Source organism: Sylvia atricapilla, chromosome 17, assembly GCF_009819655.1.
Source record: "Sylvia atricapilla isolate bSylAtr1 chromosome 17, bSylAtr1.pri, whole genome shotgun sequence".
In the NCBI taxonomy this organism is placed as follows: domain Eukaryota; kingdom Metazoa; phylum Chordata; class Aves; order Passeriformes; family Sylviidae; genus Sylvia; species Sylvia atricapilla.
Genome location: NC_089156.1, coordinates 6,781,988 through 6,806,298, shown reverse-complemented (window position 1 = coordinate 6,806,298; position 24,311 = coordinate 6,781,988). Strand labels below are relative to the sequence as shown.

At 40.3% G+C, this 24,311-nt stretch overlaps 2 protein-coding genes across 4 annotated transcripts in view; one reads left to right on the top strand and one right to left on the bottom strand.

Moving 5' to 3' along the window:
• The window catches only part of TANGO2 (transport and golgi organization 2 homolog), a 423,798-nt gene that overhangs the window by 94,378 nt on the left and 305,109 nt on the right, over positions 1-24,311 (bottom strand). The gene's annotated exons all lie outside the window — the stretch shown is intronic.
• The window catches only part of ARVCF (ARVCF delta catenin family member), a 251,817-nt gene that overhangs the window by 63,885 nt on the left and 163,621 nt on the right, over positions 1-24,311 (top strand). For all 3 annotated transcript variants that reach the window (XM_066331417.1, XM_066331418.1, XM_066331416.1), the window contains one exon: positions 22,903-22,969. The gene's annotated coding sequence lies outside the window, so the exon portion shown is untranslated. The remainder of the gene's footprint in view (positions 1-22,902; positions 22,970-24,311) is intronic.

Genomic DNA, 24,311 nt, shown 5'->3' with positions numbered 1-24,311 from the left:
TTATATGTTGGCCTGACAGTTAGAAGTACAGGAAGGACTCTTCCAGTATGATGTACTGTGTTCACTGTCACTGTAACAGAAAGGTGAGGTAATTTGGAATGATCATCTTGGATTTTATGCAGCCTGGGCTTGGAATTAACAATGCTGAAACTGCTTGTTAGTCTCATTTTGCCTTTTACATATCTGGCCTTAAAGCAAAGCTTCACAGCAGCACATGCTGTATGTTGGAAAGCAGGGGGAGCTCTTTCTGTCTGCTGCGTTTGAAGGGATCAGTATTTGTGCTGCGTAAAAATGTTCCCAGCCTCCTGATAAAGCTGTAATTGGTAGAGTACCAGCTCCTTTCCGTGAAGATACATAGCTTTGAGATTATCCCATGATTAATAACTTGGCTTTGTAGGTGGTTTAGAACGTGGAGTCAGCCTTTGACTGCCTCTCCTGTTGCTGTGCCCTGATTCCCCTGGGTAGTTGTAAAAGTGTTTGCTAGCTGATCAGTAGTGTGCAGAAGCATGTCTGATGTGGGATGAAGACCGTGTGTGAATGTATGCTGGGATGGGAGGGAGAGAGTCAAAGAAGTTGCACCAGAGTTTTTACACCAAACCCTGTCTTCATGAGAGTAGTTACACTAAAATCTCTAAACCAAAACCTGCTGAAGGGGTGAGGGGCTGTAATTTCCATTGACTTCAAAGGAATTGCTAATGCCCAATTTCTGTCAGCATTTGACCTCCTGAAAATTCAGAGGAATAAAGCCTCAAGGTGTGGGTCCTTTTTGAAGGCTTTAGAGACCAGAGTGCATTTTGTCTTAAAATGTCTGAATAATGTATGTTGGAAGTGACTTTTGGAGGTGATCAGGTCCCAACCCTTCTTCAAAGAAATGTCTTGAAACCTTTTATGACATCCTTGTAAGACTGGGCATGAGTGTGTGAGTGGTTTGAATCTTTGTCAGGTTTCAGTCAGTCATAAACCATAAACTGTAACCCTTTTAGCTGGAGCTAAACAGTGAGAAAAACCCCATCTTCACATACTGAGCCCTCACATTCTCTGTGGCTGATATAAAATGCTGACTTAAATACATTCAGTCTTGAACTGTAACAGTAATAGTTGGTAGGATTGTTGCTGTGGGGTAAGTTGGGGTTCTTCCCGTTGCAAATTGACCAGGCTGAGGGCTATGGAGTGTGCCCACTCTTACAGGATGTGTTCTTTCCCATAGTCTGTGGCCAGCCTAAAACCTTAAACACACCAGTTCAGTTTTAGGAAGATGTGCTGCCCTGCATTGATAGGGTCAGAGGTGCCTAAGTCAGGCATTTGATTGCCCTTGCCCTGTTCCTGCAGGGAGAGCCATCTCTTGTAGGGTACCACAGCTCACACACACACACAGCAAAGGCAGCTAATGATACTTTCAGATCATTATCTTTGCTTAGCATTACTGTCACTCTGTTGTTTGTAAGGCACAGGTCAGATACACAGTCCTGTATATGCTCATTCAGATGCTGGAACTGATGGATAATGCATCTGTTTCCTCTAAATTGGCCTGCTAAGATGAGAATGTGAGCAGCTAAATAACTGGAGTCAAGAATAGATGCTTAGCCCTTGCCTGGGTAATCAATCTCACAGACTCAATAGGAGGCCTGGTACGGAAATAGCAGAAAAGAGAATCTGAAAAGATGTGGGATGATTTCTTTAGCGTAAATGTGGTTTCATGTCACTTTATTTCCATGACTCACTATATCTAATATAAACAATGAAAGAAGAGAACTGGCTTTCTGAAGGTGGAATCAAATATGAATAAATTTAACATTTAAGCTGCAGAGAGCTCTAGTAGAACTTTTTTGAGTTACGTCTGACACTGACTGTGTTATTAGTGGCTGAAAAATAAATGCTTCAGCCCTTTTATTCAGCAATTCAGCCAGAAAAAAAAAAAAAAGTGTCATTTTAACCCTTTGTCCCACTACTGTACATAGTTCTCCTTTAATGCTGTTCTTAGGGAAAGCTAAGCATCTCTTGGAACAAATAATAAATGTAAACTATCTCCCCAGGTAGAGGTAGTAACAGAAGCAAGAGAGAGAATCGAGGAGTAAGCAATAAAAACCAGGAGTAAGCAGCTTTATTTTAAAAGTACAATCAAGGCATGTTTACCACTGGTGTGGTGCTTTATCCTCACATCTTTCAAGCTGCCTACTGAAACTGAGGGATTTTGCATTAGGCAGATCACCCTGCTTGTTTGGTGACTCTTGTGACAGTGCCTGCAGGCCCCAGTTGGGACTAAGACCATACTGTGCTTGGCACAGTACAAATGAGGAAAATTAAATCAGCCCCTTCCCAAGAAACTCACTAAAGAAGAATCTAGCTGTGGTTAAGTCTCTGTGGATGCATACTAAATTTGAAAAAGTCAGCTTCTGTTATAAAGAATATAAAATACAGAATATTCCTCTTTCTGTTTCACAGTTGTTTTTATATGTATCAACGTCTGATAGAGGACAGCAGAGCAGTCTGCTAGAGAATATTCACATACACAACCTACTCGTTTTCTTCGTCTTGCATTGTGATTGTACCTAGATTAGTTTTTATTTATCTGGCCCATACTGCAGGCAACTGTGTGAAGGTGTATTTTGTGGGTTTATCTGATGAGCATGGCGGGACAGGCACATCTGTGTTTTTTCTTGTTTCTCTCATATCCCCAGCATTTGGTGGGAGAGGGCTCTGCAACTGGAGCATTTTCTAACTGCAGGACTCCATCATTGCAGGATTATTTTTTTCCAAGTAATTCCTCTTTACATTCTGCTCTGAAATCCCACTGGGTGCCTGCTCAGCAGTGCTTTAACTTCTGAATATTGAAACCAGCAGGTATGGTGAGAATGGAATATTTTAAACAGCAGAAGAGACACTTGGTGTGGTGTATAATATCTGGCTCTCTCTGTGCTGCACTGGAGACAAAAGCTGTGTGAGAGTCATTTAGGGTACAGCTGTTTATGGACCAGTGACATGGGCTTAAGAGTATATGAAATTCTAAAACAGGAGAGTGGTGCTGGGTGCTGGAAGAAGGGGGAGACATAAAGACATCTCTGCATTGATAACTCAGCCTTTAAGATAATTTTCTAAATAAAAAAAATTTGCTTGGCAAAACTGTAAGATTAAAGACATTGATCCAAAGGCAGACATTTATGGGTAAAGCATCTTATTTTAGTGCCTGTCTGCTGTACAGTGTGGAGATCATTATGGTAAATGCTTATCCTTTTAGATTAAGTTGTTGGCTGTGATACAATTGGAATTAGTTACGTGCAAAGGTTTTTGTAACCAAGTGTGACTTCCAGCAGAAAAAGAAAAATGCAGAAGAAACTGCATGAGCATATAAAGTAGGTTTGTGTGGGTCAAAGAAGCAGAAAGAAGAGTGATTTGGGGCTAAAATATGATAGTTCCATGTCAAATCCCTGAATTAATGCTTTCCTGGCAGGCAGGCATGTGGGCATCTGTAGGGGTGTGTGAGAAAAGTGAAATAGATTACAGTCCTGAAAGGGGATTCTTGAGCAAGGTGTTTTTCTTTTTCTTGGATGGGAGAAATAGCTGAGTAGTTACTTTCCTACAAAGTCAAAAGAGGCCACCTTTGACATAAGGTCTCTATGGGGAACAGTACAGAATGTGAAAGAGAAAATAATAAGGGAATGTTTTTTAAGGGGTCCATTTCTTTCTCTTATGAGGGCTGTTGAAATAGAAAACCTCCCTGAGCACAGCAAAAAGCAAACGCAACTTGATTATGTTGCTGATACTCTTCTGAAATGCCTTTCTTAGTTGTCTAAAAAACAGGAAAAGAAATGCTAATTCTGCAGTATGATTGTTTCCTTGCTTTGCTTAATTTCTTTGTCTGTTTAATTCTCTCTTAAGCTTAAAATAGCTTTCTGGTGCTTGCCTTGCTGGCCTCTTGTGCTTTATTTACTTTTGAATTGATTTTCAAGCTTTCACTCACTTCCTTTTGGCATGAAGATCTGTAGGGATAAGGGGATTGTATCTCTTCCTCTGTCCTCTGCTGCGTGCTTCCTCCCTTTCCTCTGCCATGCAACACCGACCTCATCAGCTGGGTGTTGAATACTCCAAAGGGAGGAGTTCTGTGATGGGAGTTGGGAAGCAATACTGTAATACAGTTGGCCTGTGTGACTAATCAGTGAGATAAAGAATTGGGGCTGCAGAATAGCAGAGCCTTCATGCCTGATTGATGATCACAGCAGCCAGCTGACTTACTGCCCTTATGCCAGCATCCCCCACACTGTTAGAGAGGATTTCTAGCGCAGGACAATAGATTTGTCCTGGTAAGCACAATGCTGGGGTTTGTAGCGCGTGACATCAAAACCAAAAGGAAAGCAGGTCAAAATGGATGGCTCCCTGATTACACTTGGAAAAGCAGGAGTGGAAGGGTCTGGAACTACTGTTTGCTCATCCCCTACCTGCACACTTCTACCAAAAGAAGTGGATTAGTCTCTGTGCTCAGCACAGCGTAAAGAATCTCTCTCATTCCTAATGACCTTTACCATGGAGCTTGTTTTTCCTTGGCAAATCTCCCAGACCATAGGCAGGCTGATTTCTTTGGCCGGCAGAAGTTATTCTCTTTGAGTCAGGGCTTATGAAACTGCTATTATACATAAGGGTAGGATATATGGAGGGAAATAAAGTGTCCTTTATGGAACCCATAAGAAAGAAGGGAAGGCTACACATGTTTGATATAAATGTATCTTAATTTCTTTTGTCTTACAAGCTGTAAACAGCTCTCAGAAAATCTTATTTGCTGTGAGGTTGTGGTATTTTGTGTCTAGTGATGTGAACCTTCTGCACTATCCACAACGTCATGGATCATACTGGTTTATTGAAGCTGCAAAGAAGCTGAGCTGGGAAAACTTTTTTTGTTGCAAAGAGAAAGATGAAAGTTTTCCTAGATGAAATCAAAATCTGTTTATGAGTCTCAGGAGAGCAATTCCACTCTCCTGCTTTACAGGAGAAAAAGGAGCCAAGAATATGGATGTTTCTAACACATACACGTAGTAATACTTTTTATGGATACTGTGAGCTTACTGGTGTCAGGTGTTAGCAGATTGATTGCATTGGTGTCACTGCAGAAACCAAGCTGTACTTTCTTCTGTTTAAATACCATTGTGACCGCTGTTCTCATTACACCTACTAAAACAGAAGCAAAAGGCACCTAAAATAATACCTGTGAACTGGATACTTTATTGAGATTGATGTAGAAGCTGTTTGCAGCAGAACTCCACTGAGTAGGTAAACTAATATTTAAGAGATTTCTGTAATCGGACTTCAGTTGCTGACTTGAGATATGTAGATCAATTTATTATCTATACAAAGAAATTGCCTAAACTGTGAATAACTGGTAACGCTTTCTGCTCAGGATTTGAGCTTTGTGTTTGACTTAGTACCTAAGAGAGAAGTATTAGGCTACAGTACTGATTCTGATTTGAAGTTGAATGCTGAAAATTCATTGTGAAGTTGTTAACAGCAGGGAGCTTCTTTTGTGAGGAACTAAATTAGAAGCTTTCAAATCTTTCAGTACTGACAGACTAAATAACCTCAGCAATTGATGAAGTTTTTACTCTGTCACTGGCTCATCAATAGCTGTCCTTCTTTTCTAGGTCCCCTTATTCATAACAAAATGATCTTGGTGTAAAAGGGAGTTCAACTTTTCACAATTAGCCTTCACTTCCTGCTTGCTTCATTCCCAGTTGCCACAGTCAAAGCCACAGAAATACAATTACAATACCAAATGATGGGAACTTTGGGACAGTTCAGTTATGGAAGTGAATTTGTTGTTTGTGATGTAGGGACTGGTGTGGGTGGCTGTGAAAAACGAGATTCACTTTTTTTTGTAAATTTTAGGAAATAGGTTTAATAAAAGATGAGACAATTAGGAGATAACAAAGCAGATTACGGCCAGCCAGGTGACTTGGCATTCAGCCAACTCCACACCCTGCTGTTTCAGAGACTTTCTTTAAATACCCTTTCTATTGTATCAATCTGTTGAATATTCATATTTTTCCATAAACTAGTTTCCATATCCCAGGGACTGTTTTGCATGGCCCCTCCTTGGGTCTGCCCTTTTAGAGCTGTGTGTTTCTGGGCTGTGTCTTCATTATCACCTCCAGCTTGGGCCTTGGTCAGTGCTTTCTTCAGATGGGAGATGCTGATGGTTGGTGTATCAATAGCAGAGTTTTCTTTACATGTTCACTGGATGTTACCCCAGCCAAACAGACAGTTTAAGCAATTACTGTATCACTACTACCACTATGCCTAATTTTCTTTACTAACAGCAGAAATAAGAACTTACATCCTTACCACAGAGTTATTAATCACATAGCACACACCTTGTGAAAAGCCAGCTTTATCGTAGGCATTTATAGCAGTGGCAGAGGGCGGGACACCTGTGGCAGGGCTGACAGCCCACCCTGCCCGGGTGACTCTGGGGACAGGAGCCTTGCCAGGCGTGCAGCCCTGCCTGTGCCTGCCAGGGTGACTCACCCTTGGCTGCTTCCCTTCTGCTGCACGTGCCACGTGAGCTTAACATCCAGCGAGCCCAGGAATGACAGTGGGGGACCGTGTGTTAACCTGCAGCTGAGTCAAAGAGCGTTTTAATGCTGTCGTAAAACTGCAAACTCTTATGAAGCTTAAAATATCCCGGATTGCATCTCTTAAGCTGTTCTGCTAATGTTCTGTATTTATGTATGTGCATTACCTAAAAGATGCAAAGTTCTCAAATGGAAAATAAAGTCTGCAATATCTGCTCTGAAGTGCATCTGCACCATCTCTTTATGAGGTTTGAACTGATGAACTTGCCTTATGCTGTGCCTCCCCAACAGATGCCAGAGAGACTCAGTCCAGCTACAGAGATACCATCAGGTTGGTACAGCTCGAGATGTTCTATATTCAGCACTCCTCCAAGTCCACAGAACTCAGTGGAGTGGCACGAGGGGGAAAATTCCTTAGATTTTGCCTTGTCTGGATGGATTGAGGGATGTTCTGGATGCATGACAACTGTGAAGGTAGAATTTAAAGCCATTTTGCCCAGCAGAAGGAATTATGCAATCTACTTAATACTATTTTTTTATATTTTTCAGGCTAAGTGGCACATTTTAAAGACAGCTCTGAATGGCAAGTTTTACTTTACTCTTTTGTGATTGACCTGATCTCCTGGGTCTATAAATCAAACCAGTTGGTGTTGAGCTTTTTTAAAGTTCAATCATACCCCAGCTTTTGGCTCTGATGAGCATTTTAGCCATAGAGTCTGTACCAATGGGGAACAGACAAGGCAAGAAACATTCTGTCATTTTCATTTTTCCTTGGGGAAAATAAGCTGGGGAAAGGATTGTTATCCCCCCAGTGATCTGGGGAAATGGATGGGTGGTACAGAACCAGAGAAGAGTCTGGAACGAGAAACTTTCCACTGAAAGGTTACTGAGTTAGTTCTGGTTCCCTGAGGAAAGTAAAGGGAGGAAAGACCAGACAGAGAACAAGAATTGTGCTGGTTGGAGAAAGCAGCAACACGTGAGATGCTCCTGGAGAAGCATTCCTGGTGTTGCCAGTGGCACTCGCTGTGAGCTGAGTGTCTGCCAGGAACCAGTTCTCGTGTGCCGATCTCAGAGCAGCACGTCCCTCTGCAGAAGGGGATTTATTTCCATTTGTGTTTTTACTTGCTGTAGTTCGTATGGGGAAATGTGCAAACGGGCAGTGGCCTTGGGATGGTGCAGAAGGGATGCAGGAGAATGGAAATAGGAGGGACTACAGTATGCCTGAAGTTGTGTAAAATCTGTTAAAGAACTGTGGTAGGTAGAAGTCATGTCTTTAGAGTTCCTGCACCTGAAAGAAGAAACTATAATCTTAAAATACTGCAAAGCAGTTAAACCAGTAGAGAAATAAATAATTTTTCCCTCTACACTTGAAAGGTGTGTTTCATTTTTTACCATTTCCTTTGCACTTTCAGTTTTAGAGTTCTTTAGAAATCTTTGCTTGTATCTCTGCTAAAGTCTCTGCTTTCATCTTCAAAGAAATCTTAGAAACCTCAAAGACACTCCTTTCTGGTTAGTCCCAACACAGGTTGTTCTGCCAATGCATTACATCCTGACTCAAGCCAAAGGTACTGGTTCTGGGTATTTATCAGAATTCATAGTTGGATTCAACTTGCCCCATTTTGAGCATGAAAAGCATTTTATCCCACAGGATAAAGAGACAGAATGTTGCTTGGATTTGCCAGGAGAGGGCATGTGTTACCCAGGGCAGGAGATGTCTCCACCCTGACCTGCTGCTGCCGCACAGCTTTGGGTAACCAGAGATGGAGCAAGTTCAGGCACTAGCCCAAAAACCCCCTGGCATTTTCCCAGTCATTCAGGAAGTTTCCTTGCTCTTACAGGTAACGTTCCTCATGGCAGTTTGTCCCCAAAGCGAAGAGTGACCACCATAAAAAGAAGCCTTAAGATCAGCTGAAAGGGTTTTTAATCTTTATCTGCTTTATTATAGCAGGGTTCCAGGAAGATGTAATTTCGTTTGTGTTGTGTGGGGTTTGTGACTTGACAGATACAGGAATATTAATATTTCTTAATTATAAGGTGTACTGAATTGCTAAAAGAGGAGATAATGTCGCCTGATGACATTTTTGGGCATAACACAGCTAGCTACCAAATGAAAAAGGATAAAAACAGTAATTTGCACAGTCAGATGTTTTGAAGCCACAGAGGCAGGTAACAAGATTTCAACATCATTGATTCATCTGTGAGCAGAACCAGAGTACAGCCAGGGAGATCAGCAAAATAACCTGCTGGTGTGTCAATTAAATCTCTCTAGTAAACAATCCAAACAAGTGAAATTCTGCTTCAGGCATTTGCTGCTTCTTTCTGTAGCAGCAGAAATTCACTACTAGACAATTCTAGTGGTTAAAAAATATCTGGGTGGGTTTTATCTTCAAAGTGCTGTCTATCAAACCAGATTTTGCAAGGACTGTTGCATGAAATTTCTAAAGTACCCAAATTCTTTCGAGTCAGAATAAATAGCTAGCAAAGTTTTAAATGAAAAGCAAAAATGGAACAGAAGTTCTCAAACACAGTTTTTACTTTTTGGACCACTATATCTTGAACAATACTGAAGATGGACATAAATCATTACATGTATTGAAAAAAAACACAGGTGCAATGTGCTGGTGTCCTCCATGTCCTGAAGACCACCCAGAACAAATTATCAGAAGTTGGTTGCAGACAAAAAAAGACAGCTTTAGGAGACCCAGCAGAAGTGCAAAATACTGAAAATACGAGTAAAGAATAAACAAAAATAAAAAGTTTTCGATTACATCACAGTAAAATGGAGGAAAAAGAGATGTCTTGACTAAAAGACTCCAGGTTCAGAGATCTGAGGGCAAACCAGTGTCTTGCACCGTGTTGCAAGGAGTTGAGAGAACTCTGCTGTGCTGCTCTGTACTGTGGATGCTCCTGCTGTGTCAGAGCACCTGGATTCCTTATCCAGGATTTTGCAGCCCACAGTCCTTCTGCCACTAACTCTGTCCTGCAGAGCACTGCTCTAAGTTCATCTCTGTGCTTTCCTTTGGCTCTGTTAGGGGTAGGAGTTCACAGTGCTGGAATAGCTGAAATATTTAAGGCCAGTCTTACACTTCAGTAGACTTGTGCTGATACTGAATTTGTTCCAGCTTCTCCATATTGATAAATACTGTGGCATGAGATTTCACAGCCCCCAAACCGTGGCTTCAGGGCAGCAGCACTCAGAGCTGGTTTTCCCAGCTCCAGCAGGGGCTAATGGTCTGAGTGCAGGGTGCAGTGCTGCATCCATTCCTGCTTCATTATTTAATGGAACATGTTAGCTGTCACAGCTTTGTTCTTCAAAGGAAATTTTGACACAGCCTATACAATTATTTATGAATTTGATGTACTAGGGGGAATAGTTCTCTGTGTAACAAGAATCTTCCCTAGTACCTGTTGTCCTGGGCAGTTTGTGTGTTAGTAAAGGGTGAGGAAATTTAAGTCCAGGAGCAGCTGATGGTGAGTGATTCTGAATAAATTGATATAATAATCGGAATTGAAAACACAGCACGCAGAGTGATGTTTTTAGCTTTGTTCATGTGTTTCTGGATAAAGAGGATTTTTTTTAATGATCTGATTTTTTTCCCAGTTGGACTCAGAACAGCAGTTTAACACTGAGAAGGAATAATGGGAAGGTTATGCAATTTCACAATGAACGTGAGGACTTAGAGCTGTGGCAAGGGAATAAAATTTCAGGGCTATGACTGGGTAACTAGGTGCTAGATACAATTCAAGATGAACACTGCACCATGATTACCTAATCTGGTGTAATTGCTAAGTCTTTAGTGAAATGGAAATACAACATGAACAAATATTCACTTGGAGATATTTTTCTCTAAAACCTGAAAAAGTATTTCTGTACCCTAAAATTGGTTTCATTTTTTTCTGTTTAGCTGTGGTTTTCAAGATACAGCTTGACAGTCTTGGCTGCTTTTATTTTACTCCAGTGTCTCCCCAAACTGGACTGTACCTGATACTGCTTTGGTGACTACATTGTTGATGGATGTGGGTGGTTGTCCATCGCTGCTGCTGTTCCCATCAAACCTTTGTGGGCACAGTGAACACACACACACAAAAGGGTCATTTTTCTGGAGACTTGCTGTAGATTGTGGCATGAAGGACTGGTGGCCCATCACAGATGGGAAATTCTGTGCCTGTCTTGCTCGTGGGGAGCAACACACCACACTCTTGTTCACCCATTTGCTCTTGTATTCCTGCTTTCCCAGATTAAGCCTGAGGACTTTCTGCAATCTGTGTCTTTAATAGCTAGTACCAGGTGTCTGATTTTACAGCAAATGCTCTGATCTTTCTCATTTCTGTAATAAGAAAAAAATCATTGGAGGTTCTATAAATTAAAAAGAATATTATGTACAGTGAAGTGAAACAGCCGAGTTTAAAGTTATATAGAAACTACATGAAGAAAATCTGTTCTTCTCACTAAGTGATGTAAGATTTCAGCAGCACCCTTGTAATTAGGAGTGTACCCATTAATGTGTGTTGATCTGCCATAGTTGATGTAGAAGTTTAAACCTCCTCTGCAGTTTGGCTGCTCAGGCACCATTGCAGTCTCTGGGCACTCACATGCACCCAGACTACAGCTGAAGAGCACAGAAGTTAATGAATTTTCACAGATATTCTGAAAGTTACTTCAAAAGATGTTTGAACACACCAGTTCTTGTGTGCAGGAAATCGTGAGTGCGTGTGGAAATATGTACTGTTATCTACAGGTTTGGATTAATGGAATTTTTTGGTTCCTTTTGAGCTTCACCATTCTTAGGAGTCAGCATAGTGATCAAAGAATCAGAATAGGGTTATGAAAGTAAAAAATTCCTTTTAATCCCAGGTGATGCTGTACATTTTCCTTGGATACATCATGGTGTGTCTCCAGTAGCAATTACTAGTGCTAACATTACTTCCTTTGGAAAATATGTTGAAGTTTCAATTTGAAAATCTCTATAAATGTAAAATACTTGCATTATGATCTTAATGGTGGTGTTTGATTAAGCTGCTGATGAATGGAATTATAAAATTTGTTCTACTTTCCGCATTTTCAACATCTCTTTTTTGTTTATTTGTTTGTTTGACATCAGACAGTATTTTGAGTTTTCTTAGGGGTTTGAAACTTCAGAGTTGACTTTGCTGACAGTGGGATATGCAGGTTATGGAGAGGACAAATAATTCAGTGAGTCACCTTTCTGAATTGTCCCTTTGGGATGTTACAAGATGTCCAGTCACTTGGTTGTTTTGCTTCTGGTGTGGCTGACTGATTTCATACAGGGATCAAAAGCGGCCCATAGAACTCCTGCTTTCAGTCCAATAAAGCTGGAATCTAGAGATGCTCTTTGGCCCTGCCAAAGTTTTCTCTATTCTACAGTTTTCTTTCTCCTTTTGTTAATAACGTTTTGGGAGAGGGGCAAATGCCACCCTTTAGACGTGCCTAATTGTTACTGCACATTCTTCAAATTCTTCTTCTTAGTGTTCACAAGTGTGCAGTTGGGTGCAGCTGAGAAATGAAGATGTAAAAAGAAATGCTGGAGTTCTCTGTTCGTGGTGTCTCTATTGTATCCAGGTTACATATGCATGTAAATTAGTATAATTAATTAGATCGACTTGTTTCAACAGCCAGCTCTTGAAACTGAGCTCACAGTCAGTCTAAATAATTTCCTTTTGCATGATTATGTCATTACAGATATTAAGGACCAAGTTTTCTCCTGATATCTCTAGTTTAAATAAAGTCAGAATAATGCATGTTTTCTACAAAGAATTTAAGTATCAAATCTGCTAGAAGTCTTGACAGAGCACTGTGTCCAGCAGCATGACCATTACTGTAATTCCATTCAGCTTAATATATGCAAAGCAGAGAGTTTCAGTCAATTGCAGCAATAAAACTTTTGTTTCAGCTGCCAAGTTAATCATTTGACTCCTCATGATTGCATGTTTCCATGACAATTGGATGGGTTTATGATTGACACACAGACAATTAAAATCTACCCTTCAAAACTGTAAATCTCGGAGACTAATGAAAGCTCAGTCATATTCCTAAACAACTTTTCATTAAAAGAATGCTGCACTGTGACTTTCAGCAGCAAAGGGGCTGCAGTTTGTAGGTCTCAGCATTAGTGAAAAAGGCCGAGTAATGTGAAGATTTACTGTGGCCTTAGCCTTGGATTTAGATCTCACCTAAATGTGCACTTTTATTCTCTTAGTGATTTAAACTTCTGTGGGTTTAGTGATTTCTTTTAATTAACATCTAGAGTGAAATTACGTGGTTCTTCCACAATGTAATTTCCTGTTGCCTTCGTGTAGGACTGAGTGTGGTTAACAGTGAGAGAGCTTGCTAGAGTTTTTAATAATAAGGTTATGCATATACCAATCCAGGAAAATACATGCTAATGGCTTTACCAAAATTTACAAAACTTTGTGGGCATTTTGCTGGATGAAAAAATCTTGTTTAAAACCATTAAATTCACTTTTATGTTATTAAAGCTCTGGTATTGTTGATCAAACCAGGTTAATAACAGGGTTTCAGTGAAAGTATCTTTGTTTTGTGTTCTCCTTTAGTGTCTGGATGGCCTCTGGACACATGGAGAATTCCATCTCCCTTTCCAGGGGATAAGAACAGTAGGACTTAGATGAGGCCTAGATAGCAGCTTACTTTATATTATCATGGAGATTTATTAGCATTATATGAGCAGCTTAATATATAGAAGCTTTTTGCTTCAGACTACTCAGGGTGATTACATTTTCTTTGATATAAAGTATATCATTATTTATTAGTCCATTGCGGTTTTTCTAGCAAGTCTCAGACAAGTGTATTTTTTGTGCAGTTTTGCAAGTCTGATACGGTGTCATTATATCTGCTACTGTATTCATAGGATCTGTTTCATTTCTGTATGTTTTGAAATCTGAGAAGCACCTAATGGCTGTGACACCATTGTGATTTAAAATCAAAATATCCCGCTCGTTTCCAAGGTACTTGTACAAAACATATTTCCCTTCTTTAATAACCAGTCAAGCTGAGGGTTTTTTGAGGCCAGTGTTTTTGGCATCATCATCGATCCTTAGCTGCATTTTTGCTGCCACAGAAATGAGAGACATCCCTGAATGATTGAAGAGGAATGGTAATAAAATGAGAGGGGGGAGGCTTGGCAGCTGAGCACTGGTGGTGTGCCCCAGCCCCGAGGTGCTGGAGCCAGCACAGCCCCAGGTGAGGTCAGGACTGCAGGATGTGCAGTTGCTTGGCTGCTCCCATCCAACAGCAGCCCTTCAGATTAAAACAACAGATGTGCAGCCAGATTCTGTCTCTTAAATCTGCCCATTATAAATATTTAAGATGCAAATAAGACTTGTGTGATGGAGCTGCTGTTTCTGTGTTTTGGGCAGTCAGTCCTGTTCATTGTTTTATTGCACTTGGTGCTCGTTGTGGGGACACTGTCCAGGCTGCAGAACTAAAATGACATCTGTCGGCTGTTTACTGCTTTGTGCTTTCTCATGTTGTGTTGTCCCTGTGGTGCTGCTCCACTGCCTGAGCCTGTGCTGCAGTGAGCAGAGTGCTCAGCTGAAAGGTTCTGCAAGGCTTGAGATCTCAGCTGCATCTGAGCCCAGAGAGATCCCAGTGTGCCACTGTGCATCACACCGCCAAGTGCTGTGCCACTGCCACTCTGACCTTAGCTGTTGTCATTTCTCTGCTTTTTGTGAGCAAAAGGGGAAAGGTTGTATGGTACTGAAGAACAGATTCAACAGGTGTATGCAGTCTGTACTGACAAATACATAAAATTTTAAAAGCAATGCAGGTCCACACTTACTGATCTTACCAGGAATGTTTATTAATCCTTCTATCAACATGAAGAGCCGGAACTGTAACATGGAGCAAATGTATGTGAATTGTTTCCCTGTTTATTTCTCTTCTAGTAATTACCTGCTCCCTTTCCTGGCCAGCAGTGGCTCTGTAGGACACACTGAGTGTGTGCTTTCTTCACTGTTCACCTTATTTTCCTTGTTTCTTTGCTTGCATGTGTTTTTTTCCTTCTTATTTTCCCTCTGCCTAGCCACAGAGACAGTTCTGTGCAGTCACTAAATCACATGTCAGAGTTATCAGTGAATGTGAATTAGTCCATTGCTGCTCCATGCATTCAGAGTTCTGTCCTGGGAAGTTGCCCCAGCAGCCCCAGAAAGCACATCCAGTGGGAGGGATAAATCCAGGGACTGAGGCTGTCTTGCCAGGAGCTGGGACAGTTCTTCAGGGTCCCAGGCTGGCACTCCCTGCCACTGCCAGCTCACTGGTGGCACAGCTCACAGTGCAGATGTGGCTCTCCTGAGTGCCTTTCCTTGCCCGTGTTCCTGTGTTCTCCTGCTCCTACAACTGTGTTTGGTGTCGGAGTGTTTCACTGCCAGGCTTTTTCTAGTGTGTGCTCTTGGAATCCTCAGTTCTTCACTGCTTAATTTGGCCTTTCAGAAACCTTTGGGCTCTTGTTTGTGTCCCCACTGGTAGCAAAATGCAGGATTTGGGACTCTGAGGGCAAGTTATCACAGAAAGAGATTAGGCAGTTTATTGTAATTGCCAAATTTCTAGTGATCTGAGTTTATTGTCCCACCTCTTTTTTTTTTTTTTTCTCCCCTTTCTATTTTAAATACTGGCTTGTCTGTCTCAGAATCCCAGCACTCTTTTTTGGTTATGTTCTCTGTAGCACATCCTCCTATTTCTTAGAAAAACAACAAGAAGTTGCTTGAAATTAGCAAGATGTTAGAGTTTTGGGAATTATGTTTTCATGTAATCCCCCTTTATTGGCCCTAAAGATAAATACAAAACAAAAAGTTCAATTTTTTTAGGTCTAAATAATTGATTCTACTTCTTTACAGTAGATTTGTAATAAATTTTCTATATCAGAGGAGCTACAGTAATACATGAAAAAGATGAGAGAAGTCACCATAAAAAAGGAAACAGTGTGGCAAAGCAAATAATTTGCTTCAGAAGTGCCTGGATAACCAAATTCCTGCTGCTTTCATGTTTTAATCCTCTTAAAAGAAGAGGCTGAACTCTTTCAGTGTTTAAAGACCAGATTAAACCAAACAAACAGTTACAATTCTACGATCGTTAAACATATGTGCTGAAAACACTAAGAAACAAACTCTTATCAATAAATGCATATATTTACCACACTTCAATTAATGTAAGATTATAGACACTTACAGAATTTTTATCCAGGTGTGGGAGCACATACTTCTGGAACCTTAACAGTGCATGTTTTAGCTGCTCTTGTTTGAGACACCTGTGGCTTAGTGTTTGAGTGAGTTGGTCTATCTTTAAATAGCCTGAGTGCTATGACTGCCCAGGAGCCTGAACACATTAGAGTGAAGCATGAAGCTTGTAAGAGTTCTGGAATTTGGAACAGAAATATTCTTCATGTTTCCTTCTTAATTCAGCTGTCCTTGCTTTTTGTGTGAATTCCCAGTTGGCTGGGAAAGGTTTCGAAGCTCTCGTCTGTATGAACTGCAAATGATTGATTTCTTCTATCCCTAGATATTCTTCCTGCCCATCTGTTTTACATTCTTAGAGCAGCGATTTTGGATGCTATTTATATCTTTTCTTGGAAATTGTTTTTCAGTTTAGATTACTACAGTAATTCACCTTTAATTCCCCCCTTTGCTTTATTGAAGCAATTTATATTAGGGATTGTAATCTGTGCTAATGTCACACTGTTCCATGTGCACGACTGAGTAGAGGCCCTACTTTTTCTCTTCATGTGAGCTTCTTCCTTCAGTTCATCATTAATAAACAGAACTTACTAAATTATTTTTAAACAAAGACAAATAGAAACATGGTTATGCAATTAAATAGAATACATAATTGTTGTGTAGGTCAGACAGATGTGCTGCTCTCTTTCGCCGTCTTCGAGGTTTTGCATCCTGCAAAAACCTCATCAGTCAAATCAGTGCTTCTGTGGAACATAAAGTTTAAAGAAAACCAGCACATCTGAAATGATCTGACTGTTTGTACCATTTGGTTTCCTGGCTGTTCATATGTATTTTGTTAGTTTGGGGATGTTCATTAATACACCTACATACACATACATCCACCTTGCCAGTTTTCTGGGAGGTGTGTGCAGCTCTTACTGCCCAGAAGAGTGCTGTGGATTCTGCAGGTTTGCCACAGGACTCCCTTTGTTTCAAGGTACTTTTTTAAGTTCTTGTTTTAAAAGAAAACTAAAATCCTGCTTCATGTGAAGAACTGTAAGAGGTGTGACTGAGGCCTCATTCAGTTGTGTCTTTTTTAAGGACAAGAAGAAAGCATCACTTAGGTGTTAAGGATTACTTCTGAGATTCCAGAGATTTCTCACTCAAAGCTCTTGACCTTCAGCAAATTGTCATTCTCTCTGCAATTTCTCCAATCTTACCTTTATTTTTTGTTCCTTTATTTTACCTTTATTAGCCTGTGATAGTCATCTGTCTGTGGTAGAAGGTCTCATGCCACTTACAGGGTTAGGTGCTGGTCTGGTAGTGACTGCATGAAGTATTCTAGTGGTCATCTTAGATTTTAAGAGTATTCAGATTTATCCGTAGCAATGCAAATTATCAGGAAAACATCTTAAGCTACACTAGCCTATAATTTTATTCACAAAACATTGTCAGTTAATCTTTCACTCAGACTGATTTTTCTTCTTCTGTTTGAGTGCAGAAAGAACTGGACATTTTTCAAGTGCACGTTTTCAGTTAAGAAATTTCCTAGCTTGACAAAATACCTGGTGGCTGCTTTTGTTGCGAGTGGAACCCATGCCAGTGTAATTGCCAGGGCAGGAGCTGTTGGGCAGGCAGAACGTGGTCAGAGCAGCCCAGGAGAATCTGACAGGAACATCGACTGCCTGCACAGTGCTGCTGGTGGTTGTCATCCCAGTGAAACTGGGACATGGCTCTGCTCTGCCACAGCAGCTAAGCTGTGCTCTAGGATACAGCAGGATACTGACTGCAAATTGCAGCTTTCCTTCTTGAATTAGAGCTGTGAGCGAAGATTCTTCTGAAAATTCCAGCTTGCTCTGGAAAATATCCCCTCTTGACCTTACGGTTCCAGGACTGGGTCTGGCTTGCTTGAGAGAGGAATTTCTACCCTGGAAAATACAAACACCTGCAGCCAGTTTCCCACAGTTGTTGTGAACTTTATAGGCACTAATGTATTATTAATAAAACGAGGATTATTTTTTCTATCCTTCTTTTTCCAAGATTAAGTTTCATTATAGAATTTTGGAAGATCACCTTTGCCTCCCATTTAAATGAGTCGATTTATCCTCTTTCTGTAATACATAAAAGGTGACTTTGGTTACCCCATGAATGCTATCAAGTTCAGTTTAGGTACCCTTAGTATACTAGAAAACAAAATTAGATAATTCATCATCTAAATTAAATGAAACTCCATATTAGCATGTAATATAACAAAATTCCTTTCAAAATTTTCATAAAAAGTGATCAACTGCTACATTTTAATTTAATTGGGTGTGATGAATTCTTATGTATATTAGGCTGTAAAATTTTAAATTACATTTTTCAATAAAAGGTGTTCAGTTTTAGTTTTATTGGTATGTAAGTTGTTGAAACAATGCTGTTGTTAAAGTCTCACTTACTACATATATATCTGCAGCAGTTTGGTACTAGACCATGTACATCTTGTTTTTCCATTGCTAGATGTCTGTTTGTAATGAGAATTATTAGGAACATAGTACTAGCAGCTGTCAGCATGCTCTTGATCAGAAGATTATTATGTGTTAACTTTAAAGAGTTAGGAATGTATAATTCATGGCTACTTGGTGGATTTTGCAAATGTCCCAGTTGCTAATCGGAATGACATGATGGAAAACAGATCTTGGAAATACTGTCATTTAGGTTTGTTGCAATCAAGGAACTGCTGTTTGAGTGCACCTTCTCTGTTTGATGTTCAGGAGGAAATCTTAGTCCTGTATTAAAAACACTAAACTGTCTGGGCTTCTTATAAATATTAATTTACCAAATGCACAGAAGTCTGTGACATTTCCTTCAGAAGAAAGGATTAACTTTAATTTTGCTTGTATCATAGCACAGCAGAGTGACTCACTGTACTTTGCCTTTTGTAGCTCTGTATTTCATACATTTTTTTTTAATATGCCATGTCTTTATCAACACAGTAACACAGTAGAGGAAATAGGTGCACCAGGTTTGGCAGAGTTAGTTCAGCCATTGTTTCTTTAATAAATGATTTACTTCACTGGTAGCATGTAATGACTTGAGTGACATTTTATAGGCTGTTGTACATTTTCAGTCCTGACATTTTAAAAAGCCACAGTTCTTATCTGTGACATGTCTGTGTACTGATGCATGGGCTCTTTACTACTTTTGTAATATTTATATAAAATTTATTGGCAGTAACTGCTATTACCCAGCACATCTCTTTTGAAAGGTCTCTTTCTCTCTGTATCTCTCCACGTTGACTGAGCTGTTCAGAGGGGGTTTGGAACTTTCTGGGCATTTTGCCACTACTTCTGTCCCAACTTTGTCTGCATTTGTATCAGCTCCTTTAGTTAGTGGCTGCTCGCTTGATGTTAACATGCTGATTTACACTATAATTAAGAATGAGTAGGAGTTTCTAAGGGAACTCAGAGCTCCTAAGTAACACAAAGATAATGCTGGTTTAAATAAATTTCTAGAGATAATTGAGAGTAAATATTAAAATATCAAACAGCTTGAAGTCCACCTCTTCTGATGGAAAGCTTTGTAATGAGTGTGCAGGGTGGCTGCTGTTCATTATGTTTGTATCACGTCTTTAAGAGGAAAACCTCACTTCCCATGACTGTTTCATATGTTTTGATGCAAGTTGTGACAGAGCATATACCCACACACTGAGTTGTGTAATGTAGCTACCTCATGTTTCCATCTGATACCTTACATAAAAGCGGAACTGTGCTGTCAGGCAGAATCCCCTGCATTGCTTTGTGAAATAAAATAGCAGCTTAGCAAATGAAGATGTAAGGTGAAGGAAGAGTTCTTCCTTTTCACCTCCTTGTCTCTTGGTTAAGTAAATCACAGCAGATACAGAATACACTTCAGAGAGCTCTATTCAGCTCTGCCCAAACTTCTGGTGATTTATCTGAGATAGAGCCCTTGCCAAGGAAAACGTACAATTGGAGGGTGTCAGCTTCTTGCAATCAATAAAAACAAAACATGGACAGACAAATTAATCTGGGATTAAGTGAGCTCTTTTCCACTGGTCTCTTTTCCATTGGGGTAGCTGTTGGCAAGTGAAGTTGTGCTGCAATCCACCTCTGTAAGCGGCAGAAACATTTGTTCCTTGAGGCTGCTTTGAGGTTGTAAGTGTGCAGTGAGGGCTGGAGCCGTGAGTCTGCAGGTAATTTTTCTGCTGCCAAATAAATTACATCATCAGAATCCTTATTAGCTATTTTAATGACACAAATGCCATAGAGGTCATGTGAGTGACAGAGCCAAAGATAAAGGCTTTTCATTCATACCCTGGGCAAGATTTTGCAATGGGTGCTTATAGTAGTATTGCAGCTGAGCTGAAAAGCAGTCTGCTGTCCCTCCACACCATGTCTTTGTCTCGGCTGTTTTGGACTACACTGCCTGCTTCCCTCACACTTGGCAGTGCTCATGTCACAGTTTCTGTGCAGAGGACAGGGATCCACTCTGTGCCCAGAACGTGTTCAGCTGTGGCCTGTGTCACACTGCCTCTGTCGCTGGCACTCACACTGCCACAGTGGCCAAGGACAGGCCATCCAGTGGAGCTGCCCAGTCTGTACCTGGCTGAAGGCTGCTCCTCACACTGATGGAAATCAAATGTTGTCCGGAGCTTGGATGGATGCTCAGAAAGGGACCAAGAAGGTGTGAGGAGTGGATTACCAGCACAAGCCAGCCATAGCTGATGACCCAAAATGAGACATTGGGAATGGAAAAAGGAATGGTAGAACAGGTTGCTACTGTACTTCCCATCATGCTGTTTATGTAAAAGTGCTCATCTGTTGGCAGTGCACACATTTGCAATGGTGCAGAATCAGAATTTGTCCCTAAGTCTTCCTGTAGTCCAGTGAGCTGCTCACATTCTCGCCGTGTTAGAAAAGCTTTAATACCTAATTATGTTCACTGGAGTAGGACAGGAATGAAGTGTGGTGGGGATGCAATTGTGGAACTCGCTGACTGGCAAGAAGTGCTTTGCTGATAGATGCTTTACTTTCTCAGACATTTTTGCAGTGTCAGTGCCTTGATGTTCTGTTAAGTTCTTTGTTCTGAAAATATTTATCTTAATTAGTTACTATAGCTAGAGACTAATTGTCTGATTTCTTTTTTTTAGTCATTTGTTGGCGAGCAAACATAAAACCGCTCAGTCTTTAACAGTGCAACTGGGGTAATTAGTTACAAGTGAGAGATAACAAGCAATCTGAAAAGGCATTACAGGGTTTTCTCCACCTTTGCCATTTGAGAGCTGTAAGTTACTTGATTAAAATCAGCAATAGAAGTATATCACTGGAATGAAGCAGCATTTTTGTAATGAAACACAGGTGTTCTATTAAATGTAATGCTGTCCAAGCTGGTGCCTGTTCCCCCCTCTCCCCTGCACCACAGGTCATGGTATCAAATGGGCAGCATCCAAGGGCTGAAAAGGGGCTTTTACAGGATAGACAAGAGCCTCAGCCAGCTCCAGCCTTCCCAGGATTTGGGCTGAAGCTCTGAGCTGGCATCAGCCGATATAAACCAGCGCTGGGCTTCCCTCTGGCATTGGACTGTGCCCCTGTGAACGTGGCATAGTCTGATCCAGGTGTGTGCCATAACCCACACAGCACATTTGGGACTGTCACTGGGCTGACAAATGCCCTGCTCAGAGAGGAAAATAAAAAACGACAGATTTGTGTTAAAAAGACAAGGAGTTTTTTCTTGGTAATCAACACTAAATTTCAGGCTGCACAGATGCGATTATCACTAGAAGACACCAGTAATAGTGTGGGTGTATATAAGAGCACTGATATTTTATATACATATTTTTGAGATCTTGTGAAGTAGGAAAATGCACTTTATTCCCAGGTTATGTGATAAAAAAAGATTCCACATCCCACAGCTGTATGTGAAGGCTGTAGTGGGACTGGGTCTTAACCCAGACATCCCAAGCCTTAGGCAGCTTGTCTTCTTTACTCTGAATCAACAACAAAAATACAGGTGAGAAAGGAGGAAAGAAAAATCAAGGGAAGTATTTTTCCAGTAGTTTTTGTCTGTTCCAGGTGACACTAAATGTAAAACATTATTTATTTCTGTCTTAAAATAAATACAGTTAGCTTACTTAGAGGAGATAAGTCATATTCTTAGGAAACAAAAGCTAAAAGAAATTATGCTTCAAAGAAGCTCTCTTCCTACATCAGAGATGGAGAAATTTTTTTTAGCACCTCTGTGGTTACGGTGAGTCTGTAGGATTGAAATGCTTTTCCTGACTTAGCACTCAGATGTTTATTTGGCTGCCCTGTGCATCCAGGCAAAGGAGGAGCAGTGAGGAAGGGTCAAGTGATGGAGCCATGTGTCCATGGAAGGGCAGGGGCATGTCTGCTTTTTGGGTAAACTTTACCTGAGTGAAACCCAGCGAGGGGGATTGCAGGAATCAGCTCCTTGAAATGTTCTTGCTCTCAGAAATAGAGTGGGAGAGTGGGAAGCCAAGACAAAGGATCCTGCTGGTTAACTTTGGGAAATTGCTCGGATAAGAAATGCTCTAATGGGAACGCTGCATTAAACTCTAACAAAAAACGAGATTTTGAAAAACTCTCGAGTTCTTTCTGGTGAATTTCCTGCCCCAATTTCTCTTATTTCCTGCTGTTAGAAGAAAAAATGTCAAACGGGATGAGGTGTATCTGTGGAACCACAGTTGACATTTTTAGAGCCACTAGATGGCATTTAGACCTGGATGACTGAAAATACTCTGATCTGTGCTTATGAGGGAAACATTTTTTGCTTTTAAAACTAGGAATTAGTGGGGAATTAAATATATATTGTATTAAATTTTTATTTTAGGAATGTGTGATTTTTGCACATATGAGTGGTACTGGCACAGAAATAAGGAGGATATTTTAATGGATCTTTTTATTTTCAATACTCCAGTTCTGTGGGATTTTCTTGGGATTTCAGGTGATGGTGGAATAGATGCCAGAGCTAATGCTTTTGGGGAACCAGCATGACTCGGGAAGGGGAACCAAGGAGAGACACAAATAAAAGACTTTCACAGTATTATGTAAATGTTAACAGTTATTCAAAAATAATCCCCTCTTCCTACTTCCCCCAGATAGAATAAAAATCTTTGTTATTTTCTTTGTTTCTCTTACAGAGTTATTATCAAACCAAGGGAGAATTTCCATCTTAAAAGCCACTACAAGAAAGAAAGATTATAAAAGGTACTGTGTTTCTGCAGCTGAATCTCTTGAGTGTCTTGTTACTATTTCATTATGTGTGTTCTTAAATCACTGTCCTTTTATTGAATTGTCTTTACACCTCAGAAATCCCTTTGTTTGCATGCTATTGAAGGCCAACTAAAATTTGTTTAACATAGTGGTGGAGTGGTTGAGGAGCAGAAAGGGAATAGCCCTGTGATATCTCTTAATACTGAAACTAGGACAGGACCCTCTGCCATCACTCATTGTGTCCAGACAGAGGCAGTGGCAGGGGTAAAATGCCAAGTGCAGCTGAGGAAAACAGGGATGATGGTTTTCTCTTTTGTGCCCTCTCTGATCCATCTCTCCCTTTTCCTATTTCCATGGAAATGCTCATTTAGGTTCATTCTACTCCTGACAGAGCAGGGGATCCCTCTCAGCTGGGGGACTTCTTCCTACAGACCGTAAGAGTCAGACTCTCAGGGTGTCTTTTCCTCTCTCCATGCCCTCCCTGCTGGCTCAGTCTTTTCTGGAATCAAAAGCCAATCCTCTGGTCACTTAGAGGATGACCATAAGCATTTTTAGCTGCTCTGAATTCATCTCAATACTTCGATGTGTCTGTTTTAAATCTAGGACTTGAAAGTGAATAATGGGATTAAATACTGAAGCACTCTTGTTTATTTTCCTGAAATATTGCTCCCTTCTGTGTACTGCTTTATTTTTCTCTGTGTAGGTGGATTATAGTTTTAGCCAAGCATTCCTCGAAAATAATCCTCTGAATAGCACAGTATCGTGTTACTGATTTTTATAAGGTTTTTTCCATTTTCATTTGATTGTTTTTAGATTAAACACATTTCCTTTTGTATATGTCAAACCAAGAAGTTTTATTGAAAATAAATAGCCCATTTAAAGTTTCAAAGCTGTTTGTAGGAAAGATTCTCAGCAGAGTTTACATTGTATTTACTGTCTGAATTGTTTGGGACTTACCTCTGTTCCTTTCATAGTTTTAATGAAACTAGTTAGAAGTGTTTATTATAGCTGAAATGTATTCCTGTTTATACAGTGCAGGATTTTAATTTTAATATAATAGAGGGAATTTGCTTTAAACATTTGAAGTGGTTAGAAAGTTAAAGCAAAATTATTATTTTTCCCACTCAGCAATCATCAGCAAGATGGTTATTAAAAAGGGATGTTTGAATAGAAAGTTGTTTCTTGGAGCAGATTTTCAGTGATTTGGAAGAAATATTTCTGCTTCCAAATAACTGTAATTAGGCACTAGTGATAAGTTTGTTCCTGGAAATAGGAAATATTCTTGATGGGGGATATAAACTACAAAAAGCATTAAGATTTAGGCAAAGATAAAAAT